Raw genomic sequence first — 19,269 nt, 5'->3', positions numbered from 1 at the left:
AAGACGGTGGCACGGCATACTTAGGAACGGAATTATCGACCCATTCAGGGTGGATCTGAAAGAGGACATGTTAACGTTGGACGCAAATGTATTTGCGTCTTCATAGCGGGTTGTGGAGGGAACATCCATGTACTTGAAGCACGTACATGGAGCCGTTGGGGTCTACGTTAGGGGACACAATTGACCATAAAAATTCATATTACCTCATTCCCTCCTTGTCCCCTACGGACCCTTCATGATATATCAATCTTCATTAGTCCATCAATTTGTTCATATAACATCATTTGCTCTTCCTTTTTCTGACGGGATTTAGAACGTGGACTTGAATGGGGAATACATGATGTGGCGCACAAGCCGCAGATCACTGGCCCACACTGTAAACATAGACAACAACTGAATACTATGAGAAGGGCTACTCCGAGGAAGGATAGGACTTTCCATCCCCAGGCTGATAACACGCTCCAGAGCCAACCGGACCAAGTCCAGGTACCTGGATTCTGGTGTATCTGACTTGCAATCTTATGGAGACGGGTTATGGCTCTATATACTGATGGTGCGTTTTCTGGAATGAAAACACAGCAGCTCGATCCGATGACTCTACAGGCTCCGCCCCTATCGGCCAGGATGACGTCAAGAACGAGACGATTTTGAAGAACAACAAGTCTCATAGCAGACTGTTCCTCTGTTAAGTTGCCTAGGGCGGAAGTAGTTTCATTTACTACTGCTTCAAGGGTTCTAGCTAACTTACGTATCAGTTTACTATTCGAGACAGTACCTAAATAAGGAAAGAAACCTTTATTGAAATCTGTATACTGCTCCCATGCCGTTTCAGTATAGTCGACAATCGGGAGATCTCTCTTGGATCTATTGGGTACTAGATGGGAGTCCCTATGATAATCAGGTGGGGCTAGAAAAACAGGTGGCAGAAGGAAGGCAATGTAACAAGTACCATCCCAATCTAGAGGTAAGCGTATATAAGCTGTATGACCACAAATGAAATAGGAATGGCGGGAAGCTTTGAATGTAGACTTGCCTTTATCACTGAATTCAATCACAGTGGTACATTCACTATGACCTAGGTGTACTGAACCATTCTTTCTGACACATAATTCACCTTTGACTGGTAATACTGACATAGCGGGTAAGTCTGGTTTTGTATCGGACTGGACATTCAGAATCATGAGGTTAAGTGTAAAATTACCTAATCCATATACTTCGTTCTCTAGATCGGTCCCTGTCCGTTGTGGAAGACCCTCCTTGTCAGGGAAACATACTTTATGCATGACTGTGTTCAGATTTCCCCATACCCAATTGCCCTGGAAAACTATGGAATCAGAATCTAATGAATTTATTAAACTAAACCATGCACCACAGGAACCATTATGTGTGAACGGGTACGGAAAGAGGGGCAGAACTCCCTTATACTTCTGATAGGGAGGGAGTCAGCCACATATCCAACAATTGGTAGCATTGCTGGTCTGATGGGAATGATGTAACATACTGATGAAAGTATTGTTGCGCAGCGCAAGTCGGTAAGATAACTCGTGCGGGGGCAATTCACTGAAAGTATGCTCGACAGTGTCATTTGAGGAAGTATGTGCACGTACGGAAATAGGAAAGTACATGTGTAATAATATACTTGTAGCAATAATTATAAGACTCAGAAAAAACATAATCAATAATGTCACAATGCAGTGACTACGGAGAGATTTACAATATTCATGTTTCTTGATCTGTTTCTGTCTATCTCTCTCTCTATTGGGGTCTAACTTGTACATGTCAGGAACCTGTCTAACCGCTTCACCTAGGGGAGGACTTAAACAATTAAACTGTCTGACTTGCTAGACCTTAATTTCATACGAAATTCTTGAGAAGGAGTTTTCTCTACCAGGGGGAGTTTAGTATCAGTCTCTGGAAAGGGGCAGGGCTGGGAGTCTGTTTTTGGCGGCAGTCCATGGTATTTCTTAATATGACTCGAGTGGAGCCAGCCTTTGCGGCCCTCCACCTTCACTGCTGTCCTTGTGGTTAATAAAACAAGCTTCGGCTCCTGCCAGCGGGGCTCCAGCGGACTCCTCCTGTCGAAATTCCGAACAAAGACCAGATCTCCAGGGATGATCTCGTGTGGCTTCACCTCGGTGTTGTCGGGAAAGGCTGCAGCTACCTGTGAATGACATGATTGTAGTGCAGACATCAAGGAAGCAAGATAATCTGTCAGCATATTACAGTCAACATCTGTGATCTTATGAGGCAGAGGCGTCCCCCACATATTCGGTGGCCTACCAAAGACCACCTCGTACGGGGATAGCCCTGTCCTAGAATGTGCTATCATTCTCATGTAAAAGAGTGCAACTGGTAAAGCTACTATCCAGTCTACGCCTTTCTCTCTACATATCTTGGCAAGACGTATTTTCAGGGTCTGATTGTGTCGTTCCACGAGACCTGCTGCCTCGGGATGTCGGACACAGTGGAACTTCCACTGATAACCTAGCAGGAGTGATACCTGCTTCCTGAGCTCGGACGAGAATGGCTGACCATTATCTGAGTACACGATACGGGGCAAACCATACCGGGGGAAGAATTCACGTACCAGCTGCTTGGCAGTGGTCGGAGCAGTGTAATCTGGGACTGGATATGCTTCTGTCCAACGGGAAAGTGCGCATACAACTACAAGGACATATTTGAATCCTCGACAACGTTCCATCTGGATATAATCCATCTGGAGGACTTCAAAAGGGTGATCGGGAGGATGAAATCCACCTTGCTCTACGGGAATGCCTTTACCTGGGTTGAAATGACAACAGATCATGCAAGTACGCACTTTCTGTTTTGCTGCTGCTCGTAAATGTTTATTGAACCAAAGGTTTTGAATACTGTCTAACATGGCTTTTTCTCCTAAATGTGCAGGACTGTGTGCTGTGTTAATGATAACTTGAACCATAGAGTCGGGGAGAAACCATGTGGCTTTTCCCTTCGTCATCCATCCCTGTTCTGCCTGTATCCCTCCTAGTTCAGTCCATTCTTGATTTCGTCGGGTGTAGCATGTGTCTGTATGTCAATTACATCTAGGGCGGGATCCCTAACTGTCATGCAATGTCCTACTGTCTTTGTCATGTCAGTTGTGTGAGTATGAGTCTGAGCTGTATGCTTGGCTGTTCGGTCTGCCAGGTCATTACCCTGGGAAATGGTATCTGTAACTTTCGTATGTGCCTTGCATTTCATGATAGCTATGGTGGTAGGCAAATGTATTGCTTCTAACAGAGCTTGAATGAGGGGACCGTGCTGGATCTTGGCTCCGTGAGAGGTCAAGAAACCTCTCTCTTGCCAGAGGACACCGAAGTCGTGTACGACTCCAAAGGCATAACGGTAGTCTGTGTATATGTTAACTTTCTTGTTCCTTGCTCGAATACAAGCTTGGGTCAGAGCGATGAGCTCTGCTGCTTGGGCTGACAGGGTGTCAATGCGATGTGTTTCTATGACTTCAGTTTCTGTCGTGACTGCATATGCGGCCACTAACTCTCCTGTACTTGTTCTCATACATGAACCATCCACATAAAGTGTCAGGTCTGGATCTGGTAATGCGATGTCTGTCAAATCTTGTCTGGGTTTCGTCGTAATGGTAATGACTTCAACACAATCATGTGCCAAAGGGTCTGTCTCACTTAATGGCAAAAGCGTAGCAGGATTCAATGTATTGCAACGTCTAATTTCTATGTGTGGCTGAAACAATGTCAATTCATAACCTGTCAGTCGTGCTATAGTCAAGTGCTGAGTCTGGGTACGGTTTAAGAGAACTTCCACGGAATGTGGAACTTGTACTGTCAATTGATGTCCTAACACTATGGAATCGCTTTGTCTGATTGCTAGAGCTGTTGCTGCTACAGATTTCAAGCACGCAGGCAGAGCCTGGGCTACTGGATCTAATGTGCTAGAAAAGTAAGCACACGGTTTGTGTGAACCTGCTTGATCCTGGGTGAGTACTGACAATGCAGTACCTTCGCGTTCTGTGACAAAAAGTGTAAAGGGTTTGTTGTAACATGGTGTCGCTAAAACTGGTGCTTGACATAAGGCTTTCTTTAATTCGTCAAAAGCTTGTGTATGTTCCTGAGTCCAAGGGAGGACGGTCGATGACGCTGCCTCCTGTGTGGTCAACTGTATAAGTGGCTTGGCTAGAAATGCGTACTGAGGGATCCATTGTCTACAGTAAGAAGTGAGGCCTATAAAGGCCCGTACCTCCTTTTGTGTCTTGGGTTGTGACATGTTTACAATTAACTGGATGCGGTCAGGCGTTAGCTGTCTCCCCCACTTGGTCAGCAAGTGCCCAAGGTATACCACTTGCTGAACACAGAATTGCAGCTTCGAAGGAGACACCTTGTGTCCCTTGTCAGCCAGGTAATACAAGACTGTCAGTGATGCTTGTTCACATTCTGGTTCACTTCGGGCAGTGATCAATAGATCATCGACGTACTGGAGTAGGGCAGTGTTAGCAGGCATGTGAATACTGTCAAGTTGTCTTTTCAATGCTTGGCTATAGATGCTGGGGCTTTCTGTGAATCCTTGAGGTGCGCGTGCAAATTTGAAGCTACGGCCATTTAAACAGAATCCGAAAAGATATTGGCTTTCCGGATTAATGGGGACACTAAAGAAGGCGTTCTTCAGATCAATTACAGTAAAGAACGTTGCCTCTGAATCAATAGCTGTCAATAATGAGGAGATGTCTGGAACCACAGGGTACTGTGGCACAATACATTTATTCAATTCTCGTAAATCGATCACTAATCGATAAACTGGAGGTGCATTCGGGTCAGTGCGTTTAAGAATCGGAATGATAGGGGAATTACAAACATTGGAGTCGGTTTCTACAACCACTCCCTGTGCAATGAGCTCGTCAATGATTTTCAGTAAGGCCACTACAGCATCTGGAGGTAACTTGTATTGTCGAATGCGTGGTAGTACTACTCCTGGCTTCAGTGTGACACGATATGGAGTGATGTGCATACAACCTACATCAGTGGGGCCTTGTGCCCATAAATGTGCAGGAACATTCTGTAATCTGGAATCCATATCTCTCAACACATAGTGACCCTTAAAGTCACGCAGAAACAATCTTACTCCTTCCGGAGAACAACAAATTACAGCTCCTAGAGCTTTCAGTGTCTTGATACCTAACAAGTTTTCTGGACATGATTTCGTTAGCAACAAATCTGTAGTTCGTGACAACGGACCAACTGCAAGGGGGACTGGTTTCGAAACTTCATTAACAATAGGCTTTCCTGAAAATCCAAGGGAAACATTCTGTGAGCCTGAGAGGGGTGCCCCTGGAACCTCGTCGTGACTGATTGTCGTTCTACTTGCCCCTGTGTCAATCAAAAACTTTCTATCCTTTCCTAATACCTGACTATGTACATAAGGACCCTCTTGATCTACAGGAATCTCAATAAGAGGCAAGCCAACCTCCCTCTCTAGGCTGTTACATGTGTATCGCTGATAATCGGGATAGTCAGTCTGTGCGTATTGGTACATCTGCTGGGTTGCATGTTGTGTTGCGGCAATGGGTTGTGGCTGTGGTACCGCTACGGTCTGTTGTGGAACCTGCATAGGCTGTACATTCTGTGGAACGTTTTGTTGGGCCTGGTCCTGTCTAGGTGGACGTGGTCTCTCTTTAGTTTTACCTGTGGATATATTGTGTTTCAAAACTGCACAATCGTTTACATAGTGACCTGGCTGTTTACAATAGTTGCATATCCCTTTAACAGGAGCTGCTGAATTTGAATTATTTGATTGTGTAGTGCCCCTTTTATGACCGTCTGCTGGAACTGACTGAGCAACGAGCATTTTCATTTTCGTGTCTTTCATACGTCTTTGTTCGTGATCATGTTCTTCCCTAATTCTGTTCTGATGGTATTGTAACATCTGTAACATTTGGGAAGGTGAATTAGCTTGCCATGTGCTCTCGACTTTCAGTACACGGTTCTTAACCTGGGGCAATGAATTCTCGACTAATTTGGATACAAAAAGGTGCGGGTATGACTCGCTACTTGCTTTCAGGCCACTATTAATAATAAAACATTTCTCAAATCGGGAATAAAAATCACTAGTGTCTTCATCGGGTTTCTGTTTGCAGGCTGAGATTGCATCCCAGTCCTCCTTTTTAGTTGCTAACAAACGTGGCAAAACCTGTACTAACAATCCTGGTAATGCTTTAGTTTTATCCCCAAGACCCAAACCTGGGGTACGACCAGTCTCTTCAGTTTCTAATGCAGCCCAATCGATCTTTTGGTCTCCCACCTCCCATTCTTTTTCTTTGAGTTTCTCGTAAATACCGGCAGGTAATAGTACTTTCAATATTTTCATAATGTCGGGATAGGTATAATCACCCATGAGTAACATGTCTTTTATTTCACTGTGAAAACCTGCAGGGTCTTTATCATGACTCGGCACTATTTTCTTCATTTCTAACAATTCCATTTTAGTTATGGGCGTGTATACATACACACGTGTAAGGGTATCATCAGCATTCTTGACTGGATGTACTTCTCGTAAAGGATTCTGTCTGTCTATGTAAAACACTTTCCTTTCTGGGGGTGGAGCTGAAACAAACTGTGGATTCAGGAAAGCATTATATTTATGTCGATGTTCTAAAATTACTTTAATTAAATCGGTACCTAGGCCTCTCCATTTATTCATTAATAATTCTACTAGTACATCAGGTAGGGGACCTGGATCAGAGTGTTGGCTCTTATACAACGTAAGGAGGTGTTGTATCATGTACATACCAGCTAGTCGCTGTTCGTCTGGGGAAAGATTCAAAAAGGTTTGCGCTACTGAGTCATCATTATATCTATCGAAATTGTCAGCCCATTGTACTGCTGACCTGGCTAATTCTTGTTCATCCATGGAATTGAGTACATGGTACCCCATTCGTTCTTGAAGTACTTTATCGGTAGCCTGGAATAGATGTTCAGGAGTCTTCGGGTTTGACATAGCAGAATGAAAAAGTCTCTTGCTTTCTGGGTGTAACGTTTTATTAAAGGATCTACCCTTTCCTACATATGCTACCGTACCTATGTCTTCTTCTAGTTCATCCTCCTCTGAGGATTTATTCTTGTCATTATCTGCTTCACTTTCAGCTTTCTCTCTTTCATGAAATACTGTTATTTCTTTACGGATTTTTCTGTACATAGCCTCTATACATTTCTGTCTATCATGTTTTCCGTCTGCAATATTCTGACCCCATGTAGTTAGTACCTCCATCTCCTCTTTATTTACACCAGGCCGGTCTCGTTCTCTTATGAAACAGTTTATGAGGAATCTTAAAATCATACTTTGAATGTCTACTTTCTGATGTGTCATGGCCTCGCGAATACATTCCTGACCCTCCCCAGTCTGAACAAAACGATATATCCTGTCTAGATAATTTTGCATTCCTGGAAATAGAACTAAAAAGTTTGCAGCCCGTCTTATACGTATTGAGGCTAATATCATGCAACCGTCTTTGCCTGGTACTGGATCATATCTACAGTCTGTAAGATACTCTTTAAGCTTTTCAATTGTGACTGCTTTCGGAGTACGTTGCATGGCTAGTTCTCTAATAGTTAATCACTGTACTGGTGGCGGGGTACGGTAACCTCCTGATGCACCTCCAGAGGCGGAGGCTTGAGCATCACCTGTCTGTAGTGTCAGTGCTTGCTGTAACTGGGTTGGAACCTGGACCGTGCCAGACCCAAAAGGATTAAGCGGATTAATAGGGGGTGCATGAAGTGGTGCAGGAGGGGTCTGCTGTTGCGGACCTGGGGGCCGGTGATCAGCGGGTGGTACAGGTGCAGGTGGGACATTGGTATATTCGGGAGCTACATCGTCTAAATAGGAAGAAAGGAAAATCTCTGCTGCGGTTTTGTGACGTAATTTAGTCGGAACCAATGGAGGGGGCAGATTTTTCAGTGTTTCCGGGGTCGCCTTGGGCAGGCCCTCGGCCAGGACGGGATACAATCCTGTCATAATAGCATTACTCCGTCTATCGTGTTGTTCCATTCTAACACGTTCTCCTTCTTCTAGTAGTTCTTTTTCTTTGGCTTTTTCAGAATCCTCTCTACTTTTCTCTGCTTTTCTGAGTGCTTTCTCGGTTCGCCTATGTGATTCTTTACGCCATAGTTCAATGGCATCTTTCTGTGACTGTCTGGCTTTCTTTTTCCACAACGCTTCCTCTACTCTCATGATGCACTCGGCATCCCATGTCCCTGTAGCGGGCCATCTCTGATTCTCAGCTAAGTCTTTAGCGTAATCCACCCACAAGTCGAGATATAATACGGCATCTAAGCCGTGCTTGTGGTACATAAAATATCCGGGAGTGTCCCTGGGTGGGATGGGAACAGCTTCCTCTAGTATTCCTTTCCTAGTTCCTATCTGACGTAGCTTAGAAAACAGTGGCATTCTGAACCTTGATACTTGATACTTGATACTTACTCGGACTTGGACACAACTAATACAATAAACACAGTAATGAAGATCAAACAATCACTCATACCACGACATTAAAACACATTGAAACATTTCGGAACGGACAATAACTTGATAGCTGGATACTTGATATACTGCTAAACAGTACAGATACACTGCTAAAACAGTGCAGACCGGGTCTGTGTACCCAAACCCGTCTTGACCGGACACAAATTAATGCACCCGTCTAGATGCGTCCCCAGCAACGGTACTCACCGGGAAGCACAGAACAGAAGGCCTCGGAAACTCGACTGGACTAGACCGGACTGGACTCGACTCGATACGTGACGCAGATACTTCGGAACTGGTGGGCCTCTAGACACCTCGGACCTTGCTCTCTCGGCTGGGCTCTGGTCGGGATCCTCCGCACTCCTCACCGCCTCGTCTGGATGTCGATCGCAGTCTCCGTCACCTCCGTAGGCCTGAGGGAGATACAGGAAATCCTGCGGGTACGCGTAGTTGTCCGTCACGGCTGTGGCAGGCGGCAAGGCCTGCGACGCATCTCCGGCGTGCAAGGTGGGGGAGGGGTCCCTGTTCGGGCGCCAAATTATGTGGTAAATAAAGTTTACCTATGCGGAATTTCTATGCGGTAAAGTTCAATAAAAATAGCTCAATCAAAAATGAGAGGCAGAGTCCGTGGCATCTGAGTTTATAAGGGTTTTATTCCATAAAATGGAATGGTTTGAACCATGGTATCATGTTCCATCACCACGAGGGTTCAGGAAGGGATAGACAATACTTTATTAACAGTGCACAATATATATAGTAAATGCATACAATGGTGATGGATACAGAAGGCGTAACAGCTGAGAGAAAAGAGATAAGAATACATGTACGTAACAGAAGGCGTGCACGAGGGCGTACACGGAGGTGTGTGCTAGAAACTTCACATAGGATTGTCACAGGTGGGTGGATCCATAGAGGAATGCTGCAGTGTCAGCAGAAATATGTGGCTGGATGCGCGCGCAGGCAACATGACGTGTGATTGACGTGGAACTGGAGGGTGAAGGGGACTTGACATTTAGCACTAGAAGGGGAGACAGAAGTCTGGCGTGTCAGAACAACCTAAACCCAAATCATATCTGATATCTTGTGTTGTAGAACTGTTTTATCTAGAAGGATAGGTCTTTCGGGCAGAGGCTATTCTATACTGACGGCTAGTGCGTGCATATGTGTCTACGTGTAATGCGAGGGGCCATGGGCCTACCATGGTAACGGGAGCAATGAATTACTTGCACGGAGACAGGAAAGCCGGGCCCTTTGCTCTCCAGCTGGGGAGATGTTTACCTATATCACTAGACAGGAATGTATTTTCGAGGAGCGGAACAGATAACTTGAAGGCTGAATTGTCTTGGCAGGCAAGCAGGCCGAGCCGGGCACCGCTCGCCGCGCAGGGAGTAGGGTAAGGGTCATGGATGCAGATCCAGGCTGCAGTTTTCAGAGGCAGAAGGAAGAAAGGGCTCAATGGCAGAAATCAGGGCCTAGCTCGCCAGAGCCAGGAAAACGCGAAAGTGCACCATGTAAAGACGGTGGCACGGCATACTTAGGAACGGAATTATCGACCCATTCAGGGTGGATCTGAAAGAGGACATGTTACCGTTGGACGCAAATGTATTTGCGTCTTCATAGCGGGTTGTGGAGGGAACATACATGTACTTGAAGCACGTACATGGAGCCGTTGGGGTCTACGTTAGGGGACACAATTGACCATAAAAATTCATATTACCTCACACACCTCGGCTCTTCTGAATTCGCTTCACTGGCTGCCGGTACATAAACGCATTCATTTCAAGACTCTTATCGCGGCCTTTAAAGTTCTGCACAGCACCGGGGCTGTCTACTTAAGGAGAACAGTGCGGTTCTATTTTCCTTCGAGATCTTTATGATCCGCCTCTCACGTGCTGGCCATTGTCCTGCAACCAAACGAGCGCGCATTGGAGGACGCTAATACAGATTGCTGGCTCCTCAACTATGGAACAAACTGCCCCTTTCCCTCGGGAAACTAGATAACTTACTTTCCTTTTGGAAGGGGCTTAAGACCTGGCTGTTTGGACAGTAGTTCGTCTTTGTTTCCCTTAGCCATGCCTCCACAGATCTGTATAGCGCCAGGACACTCTGTCCGAGTAGCCGAGTGCTCTACAAGACTCCCTTTAACATAACATAACATAACATAACATAACATAACATAACATAACATAACATAACATAACATAACATAACATACCATAACATAACATGCTTGAGCACTTATATTTCACTCTTGTACCTCAAACATGGTTCATCTAATGCTGACACTTTCTTCATAGAATTTCCCTTTGCCACTTTTGATACTTAGTTTAGAAGAGGTAAGTTCCCTAAGGGAACCTGCTTGGTTGGTATTTTGCCTTCTGTATGGATCCTGTTTTCCATATTTTTCCTAATTACATACCAATTCAGATTGCATGATCATTTAAATATGAATGCTCCTACTATATTTGTATTCAAATGTTGCTGCTTGATTTAACCTTTAACCTGAATTTAATTTGTTAATAAAAACCTTACGGTTTAACGCCATCCTCTTTGTCATTCTTCTGGAACCACATCAATTTCACTGTACTTGGAATGTCTTGCTGATGCTAGCACCTTTCTTACACTTGAAGTCAAAATCCAAAGGTTCATATGACCAGTAGGGATTATTTTTGATGATTTTACCAGATGGAGATTCAAGAAAGTCCTCTCCATCAACTGCAAGTAACAAAAGGATCTCTGCAACAAAAGCAGTAACCCACTGAGCTATCCACCCAAAATACAGTTCTGTAATCTGTGTGGTACACGTTCCTTGCAGCAGGCATATTAACCCTCCACACTACTTCATGATCAGCTAAAACTGTCACTAAACAAAACTCCGATCTATCTCACACAGGGACAATAATCACTAGAGTTATCATGACATTTTTATTGTTACCAGAACACTGCTGGGCACACAAGGAACTTTGCAGCAGGAGCGTTCAAACCAATAAGTTATTTTTTTTAACGTATTTTTCATTCAGTAATCACACAGTATACAATAAAAGGGAACACACAATACAGTGGTCCACCAAATGAGCCTGAAGGCCCACTACATCGGGCAGCTCTGGAGAAAATCCAAACCAAATGTGTCAGAGTAAAGCATTCAAATTCCTGTTATGGTGAGAGTATATGTTGCCAGAGGAAAGTAAAAGCCAATTAATGCATTAACCAAGGAAAACTCAAACAGTAAAACAACAACAGTAGTGGCAGACGCTAACCAACAAAATGAATAGAATTTATAAAGTGCACAAAGGCCCTTGGGCATCTAGGTGCTGGCAATTGGTGTTTAGGGACCAGTGCATTCTCCTTCTACCCAGGACCTTTTTCTGTGAGGAGTGGCAGGGGCAGTGAATCATGGAGATCTGAGTGGTTGAGTTGCCCTTCTTGTAAGGGAGAGGGGCAGGGGAGGGGGAAAGTAGACAGCCCAAGGATATCCAGAACCCAACCCTACAAGAACTGCCTTGCCTCATCTCGCACGCAGAAGAGGCAGTAGTTGTAAATATATAGACACTTCCATTTATCTGCCTGCCAATGGTCATTTCCATGCATACACACACTTGCTCCCTCACACAACCAACCACACACACACACACACGTCCAACAGATGTCCAGGGAGCCTTTCTGTGTGGTCTCCTTGGACAGCTGAGCCGGTGAGTACCCCAAGGGTGTAGCCTGCTGTGACTCCTCGGCCATCAGACCTTCTAGCATGTTACCCCTATAGTTCTAGGTCCCCTCTGCATTATCAACGGTGCGGACAGACCTTAGCTATTGCTCTTACGCCCCCCATAAGTTATTTCTAAACAAAGCACCTTCCCCCAAACACTGTGCTCAGTGCTAGGTGTGGCTGCACTGGTCGCACCGCCCTAAAGCTTACCTTGCTCACTCATACATTTTTTTAAAACTCTTTTTATTATTGACATGAGGAAATAGCAATAAGCAATAAACAGTTACATGGCATCAATATATCCAAAAATTAATGCAATTGTTTTTTTTAAAAAAAAGGAAAGAGGAGCCATTTAACATGAAAGAAGGAAAAAAAGGTAAATCTTTTCATAAATGTTCCCCAGATTTTTTCCAGTTTACATAGTGATCGAATCCCCCTCATTTTAGCGAGTGCAAGTTCCACATCATATGTTTCTTTAACCAAGCCCCACAACTCCAGAGCCACCGGTGGGCTCCGCGAGATCCAGACCCGGGCTATAGTTAGTCTAGCACAAGCCAATAGAATAGTAATTAGATCTTTCTGCCTAGAGTCCCTATTCTGTCCACCCACCAACACATCCAGTACTGTAAATGATATAGGTCTATCATGTTTCCGAGACAAAATTTGAACGAACCTGCTTAGTGCCGGACATTGAAAAAACATATGTTGCAGATCAGCTGCAAATAAATCACACTTTGGGCATCTAGTCCGATCACTAGTAGAGGTATTTAATGACCATTTCGCTATCCTTTCAGGAGTATAATATAATGAACAAATAGTTCTATACTGCTGTAATCTCAAATTAGAGGAATGTACTGATTTACAAATTTCACTAAGTACGGACGAGATAGTATTAGCAGTGATATTGGTCCCCATTCTTTGACTCCATTGCACAGCTAGTCTCTCACAATCATCTTCCTTATAAGAATTAAGGCTGGGGGGAGGAGAAAGATGGCCGACTGAAGCCATCACGGAGCACAGCAGAGTGGTGATCTCTCCCGCACACATGGCAGAAAGTTAAAGTATAGCGCTTTTCTTCCCCCTCTAAAAATCCCTTTGGATACTGGAGTGGCCGTGGATTCCAGGGAAGATGACAAGCGGGGCTGATGAACGAGAGCTGAGGTTAAGCAACGAGAAGTGAGTCTTGGCCCGGGTGTATACGAGTGAGAAGGCGGATGGGGCGTCCCTGCGGGGGCTCAGATTAGGTGGTTGTTGCAGACCGTGCGGCTGCCTCTGCTGAGATGGCGCCACCCAAGAACCCACTGAGATCCACCCGTACCGACAGGAACACTGCTGCTGGAGAAACAGGCAACGCTGGTGGCGAGATGACGGCGAGGGAGAAAACAGGTCAGACCGTCAGTAAACCAATAATTTGAATGCCACACTTTGTAAAAGCAGCCAAGTTTCTTGGTAATAATTTGGAGAAGGAGAAGGAGACTACTTGCAACAAAGTGACTGTGGTTCCGCTAGTAGTAACTTCACCTTGCAACATAGTTTCTAGAAATAATGAGACTCTCAGTGCTCCCAGTGATAATGTGGTCTCGGATGCAGATGCAGAAAGGGCGGTTGAGATTTTGGATGCGGACATAAGGGTAATGAATGTCAATGAACTATTGGGGCCTGCTAGCTTCACGTTGCCGGCGCCAGATGTAGCTGGAGTATCGGACAAAGAGCCGGCTAGTCTCTCTGGCTCTTCTGGTATGGTTGATGAACCGAACTGCGTGGGTCTGCCGGATACGTCGGAAGCATAGGATCCTGGGACATATTCTACCGGTTGTATGTCAGTACAACGCATGCTTTTACCCCGCATGCCATTACAACGCGGGGATTACAACGCAAGTCGTTACAACGACTTGCGTTGGGGAGCACTGGATAGTGGAATAGTTTAATTTTCTATTCCAACTCCAGTCCCTGTGGATAGTAGGGAAGGTGTTGGATAGAAAATTAAACTATTCCCTATCCAACAGCACCCTCCAGCGAATGTCGTTGTAACGACTTTCGTTGTAATCCCCGCGTTGTAATGGTAGTGCGGAGTAATAGTTGCGTCGTAAAGGATGTTCCCCATTCTACTAATATCTGTGCTGATGCGGTGGCAGAATTGGGGGCAAAGGTGTGTGCAGCCATAGACAGCATGGCCGATGATACAGTTTTATGCGAGGATTCGGGCTCTAATGAAGAGTTTGAGGAGCTAGCGGAGACCGCAACTAGAACCCCTCTGGATACAGGCAAAGGAATTGGGGGCAAGAAAGGAAGGGGGAAGTTTAAAAATAAAATTAAAAAAGCGCCTGGTAAACAAACTACTTTCAGGTACCAGCCCCACAGAGGGAAATCTTATGAAGGCCCATCCGTCAGCTCCATCGGCGTTCAATAGCTCCAAGTTGGACTCCCCAGACCAAGCTACACTTTATCATCTGCCTCCAGCTCGGTTCATATCACAGAAGGCTTCAATCTGAATCAGCCGGCTATTCAGTTAAGAGATGGGGCTAGGGCCAGTCAGGAAGAAGCGCCATCGTCACTTGGTCTGATATTACAGATGCTCAATGAACAAAGACATGAAGCACAACATCACTATCTACAGGTGCGAGAAGATAATGGTAGAATGCAACGCTCTCTGCATGGATGGCAGGCAAACTAGGGGGGTTGACTCAGGAGATTTCAGAGCTGCAACAAAGGGTTGTGGGTAGTGAAGAACTGTCCGCTCGTACAGAGGATCTTGCAAATAAGCATGAGGCTCAGATTATAAGTTTGCAGGCCAAGGTGGAAGATTTGGAAAATCGGCAGCGGCGACAAAACCTCCAACGTTTTGGAATCCCGGAAGGGGCTGAAAGGGCAGATCCAAGGGCTTACATAGTCTAACTATTCCAAAAAGCATTCCCCGATCTCTCCGACTGGGACTGGGAATCACAACTGCAAAGGGTCCATAGACTACCGTTAGTGCAGTGGAATAAGGGAGGTCAATATCCTTGGCCTTTTTTTATTCACCTGGGAAATTACTTGCTGAGACAGGCGGTGTCATTGAAGGCTCGCCCTAACACTCCAGTTTCAATAGAATCTGTCACTTTTTTTGTCAGGTCAGATTTAAGTAAAATCACAATGGAAAAACGCTGGAAACTGGGACAGTATATAGACCCAATTAAAGCTCTTGGCGGACAAGCTTTCCTGCAAGAACCAGCGCGGCTAAAAGTACTCAAGAGTGGCCATACATATTTTTTTACGGATGAAAAGGAAGCCGAAAAGACACTGGCCAAGTGGCAAGGAGAAGCTACAGAGAAGTAGCAGAATAAATGGCCCTCATTAATATTTATGGACAATGGTTAAATAGTATAGAATTGTTGAGTGGTTCTTAGGGGAGCTGAGTGAAATATAGTGTCTTCTTTAGTGTGCTTTATTTTGGTCTTCCCTTTTTTTTCTGTTTTTCCTTCTTCTTTGGGCTTTACTCTCTTCCTCCTGAGTATGATTAGTGTATGCTAAGTCTGTATGTAGCGCTAGCTAGTAAGTAAAAGTATTGGGATAGTGTGGGGGTTGATCACCCCGGCTGTGACTCTATATGGCTGCCTAGACCAAAGGCAGCTGTGTAAACAGAGGAATCCTCCTCTATGTAAAAGGTGGTATAGGGTGGGAAGGGGTGGGGGATGTGGATGGGGTTGGGTGGGCTCACGAGGGGGGGGGGGGGATCTAGTAAAAATAACATGAGGGAAATTTGCATCAAGAATATTAATTGCAAGGTTATTTTTTCAATGAATTAGGGAGAAGGAAAAAAGAAATTACTAGATTGGGATGAGATGAATGAGATGTTTAGCCTGGAATGTGGTAGGACTGAATAGTAGAAATAAACGGAGGCTGGTCTTTGAAGAATTAAGGATGTATAATCCACATTTAGCCTTACATTTGGAAACGAACATTTCTTATAAAGACCGGAGTTTACTAAGACAGTTAGGCTATGATTTAGTCATTAGTTCAGAGTTAAATGCCTCAATACGAGGGGTTGCAATTCTGAAACATAAATAATTCAGAGCTGAGATCAGTAAAATAGTCTCAGATAAAAGTGACAGATGGGATATAGCTCAGATAATAGTGGAAGGTAGTAAATATACGTTTTGTGTTTTGTATGGCCCAAACAGCGATGACCCTACTGTTTTTGACAGGGTTAATATGGATCTGCTGGTATGGGAGGGCGAACGGGTGGTAATGGGTGATTTTAATTGTATCATGAACCATGATATTGATACTACTAGATGAGGGGCATTTCAGAGGATGCGTAAAAAACAGGCTGCAATTAGAGTAATAGGACGAATACATGCCACAAAAGATGCTTGGCGGGCTTTATATCCTGATGTGGCTGGCTATACTAACTAATCAGCTGCGCATAAACTCTGCTTACGTATAGACATGGTCTGGGTATCAGATAAGATCTTGGAGACAAGCCATATAGAGATTTGCCCAAGGGTCACTTCTGACCACAATCCTATCCTTCTCTCTTATAAAATTGCAACAGGAAAGCAGAGACCCCTGCTTTTTTCGTTCCCTAGGCACCTATTCTCAAACTCGGGCTTTATAATAAAACTTAAGGCACACTTAAAAGAATTACTGGAAATTAATATTGACTCAGCCCCACATACTGTGGTATGGGATTCTTGTAAGGCTAGCATTAGGGGTTTTACTCAACAATTTGTATTAAGACAGAATCACGAACGTAAGAAGGAGATGGATAAAACTATTGCAAGTATACTTGTAGCAGAAAAATAAATGGCAGAAGCACTTTTACAGGGCTCGACAGAGGTAGAAGAATTGGGGTATATTTTAGTTGATCTTAAATCTGCTTTAAAAAACACACTTAGGCAAAAAAGCCTTACTAAGTTGAATAAATACCATTTATCCCAGTATGAGGGTGGTGAGAAAATAGGAAAAATGTTAGCATATAAAGTGGCAGACGAAAAAGCAAAAACCTTTATTAAGGTTATTAAAGGGCCCAACAATACGATTCATGAAACCCCCCAGCAGATACTCGAACAATTTTCTAACTACTATAGAGAACTCTATACCCCGGAGAACCGGCCAGTGCCTGATGACATCCAAATATATTTGCAAACTAGTTCCTTGAACCATATTGAAGATGAACAATCAGACTTGTTAACTGGCAATATTACATTGGTGGAAATTAAACTGACAGTCTCTGCTTTACCATCGGGCAAAGCATCGGAAGAGGATTCAATTCCTCTGGAGTTATATAAGAAATGAATCGACAAGCTAGCCCCTGGGGGGAGGGGCGGTCTGGGTGGCCCTAGAAACCTGTATCCAATCCACCTATTGTGGTGGCAACGCCGCAGAGGCGTACAGGCGTATTATTGGGCGTCTCAGCTTTTAGTCATTAATGAATGGCGGTATAACCCGCAGAATGACTCGGCCTACGCGGTTCTTCCTGGCGGAATACCCACTGCTGGATCTCTTATGCAGTAACTTGTCCTTGGAGCCTCTTCCCCCGGCCTGCTAGCAGGACCGCCGCAGGGCGTCCCAGCCAGTGGGCCTCGGCAACAGCGTTGTGCGAGCGCCGTATGTTATGCCTAGTTGAGCGGCATAAAGCCAGACTGGTCCGGGTGAACGAGCTTGAGAATGCAGGTGCGGAGGCGCTCAGCCAACACCTTCTCCAGCAGTTTCTGCTCAAAGTTTAATGGTTTTATGAGCCCGGGCCTCAGGAGGGCGACCCGGTTTGAGGAAAACAACAATTTCGGCATGGCGCCAGTCTGGGTGCAAGGTCTCCTGCTCCAGCGCCTGGTGCAACATGCCGAGAAGGTGGGGACCGGCGGTCCCCATATTGGGGAGCAAAAAGTCACTGGGGAACCCGTTGGGGCCCGGTGCACGGCCCGGATGAGTATTGGTGAGGGCCGCCTGCAGCTCCTCCAAAGAGATGGGCTTGTCAAGAGCATCTCGCTGCTCATCAGAGAGGCGCTTCGGACGGATATCTACAAGAAAAGCGTCTATAAGCGATTCAGCGAGTCCCTCCCGATCACTGTATATCGCGGCATAAAAATCGTTAAAGGCCTGCACCACTGCCTCTGGGGAGGCCCACATGTTTCCAGTAGGGGATCTCAATAAAGGGACTTGCCTCGGAGAGGTCCTATATTGACATAGTCTGTGAAGCATTTGACTGAACTTATCGCCCCACTTATATATACTGTACTGAGTTGCCAGCCAAGCTTCCTTGGAATTGTCCGTGAGCATCTGGTGCAACTGCTGTTGGACATGGAGAAGGTTGCGGTGGGCGCCGGCATCGAAGCCCTCCACCACTGAGTCCTGGAGAGCAAGTTGTCTATCTTCTAAGTCTTAAATCTGTGCCAGGCGGCGCCTCTTCTTCCCCGTTAGGATAGCTAATATCAGCCCCACGTATTGTAGGTTTAAAGGCTTCCCACAATATTATCTGGGATTGAGTGGACCCGGCGTTAAAAGCAAAATAATCTACTGTGGCACAATGGAGCATCTCCTGATACCCAGAATCTCTAAGCAACCAAGGAGACATGCACCAGCAATATTAGGGACGACTGGTCTGCAGGCGGAATTTGAGCTGAATAGGTGAGTGATCAGACAAGCCACGTGGAAGGATAGAGGTATGTGTCACCCGAAGTAGGTAACTACATGGGAGAAACATGTAATCTAGGTGTGAGAGGGTGGGGTGTACGAATGATGCGAATGTGAATCCAGCCTCAGAGGGATGAAAGGCCCGCGTGTGTCCGCCCAACCCAAAGGATGCGCCAAGATGTTAAGCTTAGACCTATGAGGGGGGACGGTCAGAGGTCGTGCCCGCCATCTGTCCAAAGGAGCCATGATGGTGTTCCAGTCCCCACCGATGATAGTCAAGCCGTCGGGGAATTACCCCCAGAGTTGCGTCAGTCTGTCAACAAATGTCTGACCTAGAGGGGGTGGGCCATATATGCTCCCAATCGTTATCTGTTCCCTCGCCAAAGGGCCAGAAATGACCGTAAAATGGCCACCCGAGTCGGACTAGTGCTGAGTGATTTGGAATGGAACTC

Source organism: Lissotriton vulgaris, chromosome 2_1 (assembly GCF_964263255.1).
Source record: "Lissotriton vulgaris chromosome 2_1, aLisVul1.2, whole genome shotgun sequence".
Lineage (NCBI taxonomy): Eukaryota > Metazoa > Chordata > Amphibia > Caudata > Salamandridae > Lissotriton > Lissotriton vulgaris.
Note: the sequence above shows the minus strand (reverse complement) of the source record.